This window comes from Molossus molossus, unplaced genomic scaffold (genome assembly GCF_014108415.1).
Source record: "Molossus molossus isolate mMolMol1 unplaced genomic scaffold, mMolMol1.p scaffold_m16_p_14, whole genome shotgun sequence".
Lineage (NCBI taxonomy): Eukaryota > Metazoa > Chordata > Mammalia > Chiroptera > Molossidae > Molossus > Molossus molossus.
This window is the reverse complement of record NW_023425349.1, coordinates 85,758,458-85,760,524: the sequence shown is the minus strand read 5'-3', so window position 1 is coordinate 85,760,524 and position 2,067 is coordinate 85,758,458.

Sequence of the window (2,067 nt, the reverse complement as noted above, 5' to 3'; positions counted from 1 at the left end):
AATTGGGAAGTGACCAGACAGCAGTTTCCTTTTGTTCCTTTCCAGGGAAGGCATATGGCAACCATTCTCATATGCTTTCAGGAGCAGCCCTAAAATTCCCTTGCCATTGATGGGAAAACTCAAACAAAAATCAAAGTAATAATCAATGTCACTTAGCGAATTAGTGATGGAGACAGGAACAGAATCCAGACTTTCTAACTTGGGGATCTCTTGCTTTTAAGTCTAAAGGGCTCTTTTCATTTTAATCCAGCTGTGCTGAGTTAATAGGACTTTGACGAGATCCAGCCCTGTAGTTTGTAGAGTTAACATATTTGATATTTACCTCAGCTATTTGTTGTCTGTTTAATAAGTTTTGTTTGCCTTCCCAGATGCACAGATTTGGCAGTGTATAATCACATACGATTGTTTACACCATTTACCGTTTGCTTTCAAGTCTTGCCAAGAAGGACTTGGTGTAAACTAGTTGTCTGCAACAGCCACACTAAGTTAAGCCTTTAAAAGCTCTAATCGGGCCTATATAAATAAACAAAATGATATGGAAATAACTCCATATAAATTTACTACACTGCTGGCCAGCTGGTAAGTATGCAGACCTTCTCTCCTTTAGAACAGATAGAATTAAACTCTACTCACGGCCGTATAGTCCATGTAATGATTACAGAGAACCACTGAAGTTTTAATTTAGAGCCCTGTCCAAACCCTACACACACACACACCACACAACACACAATAGACTTTCAGTGGCAATATAGTTCAATCACGTGGTTAACAAAACTCCTCCACTCTGGCTTTTATTTTTAGAGAAAATGCTCAGCAGGTCATGATATCTGGGGGACCACAGATGGTGCGATCATCTATTAAACTGATAAAGGAGAACAGCAAACAATCACCAACTAACTGCCTAGGCACATGAAAGGAACTAGAGCATAAGGGAAGCAGTGTCTTTCTGAAAATGTTCAGCATTTGTGAAATATCTCACCGCTCACCTCTTCCTGACAGTGGCTGCATGGGCTCCAAGACAACGTCTTGATGTGAAAACAACACAATATAAACTAGGAGTTTTAGGACTGGCTGAGAGTTAATATTACTTGAGTGAAAGTGAATTCTACATTCATTTCTTCAATAAGTGTTCATTGAGTAGCCACTGTGTGTCCGGCACTGTGCTAGTTGTCACAGACCAGGGTAAGATTTACAAAGATATGGAAGGCCTAGTTTCTGCCCTTGAAGAATGAGTAATTTAGATTTTATCATTTTTATGCCTTTGTTAATGCTGATTCCGCCCATGAAAAGCCCTCCTCTGCTACTTCAGATTAGGCTCACAGCCTTTTCCGCTGCAGGTTCTACCTTATACCCTCAATTGTGCCTAATACCTTCGGCTCCGAGTCGCAGGAAGTTACATGTAAACCTGCATGTTTCACAATGTCTCAAGGGCAAAGTTCAGATCTTGTTGATCTGTAAATCTTGTGCTTAGCAAGACTGGTATTCAATAAATATCTGTTGTATCAATGAATGATGAACAATTGTAATTTTTTTTTAAAAAATGGCAAACTATTTTAATACCCAAGTGGAGTGTTTGAATTTACCTCCTCTGAAGTGGTACCAGAGAGGTATTTACATTTGTCCATGTTGTTTAATTAATACCAGAAAGGTTTGTGTTGACTAAAATCCTAGGAGAGCATTTCTTTTTCATCTAGTAAATTTTATTTGAAATGCCCTTTTTGGAATCATTGTTGATTTTGGAGGGTGTGTGATGAGGGTATTGCGGTTATGTTTAAAGGGAGAGTCCTTATATGTCAGAAATACATACTGAAATATTTAGAGATGAAATTAGATGATGTCTGGAATTTGCTTCACAATATCTGGGGAGGGATAAAGAGTAATAATTGAGATGAAGAAAGACCAGCTGTGAAATGATCATTGTTGGAGTGATAGATACGTGGAGATATGTTAAACTAATCCCTCTAGTTTTCCATAGTAATAATTTTTAACTTCTTTTACATTTACAGAAGACAAGAAACTGGTGTAAAGGTCACAACTGGACAATAAATATAAAACCACAGACCTAAG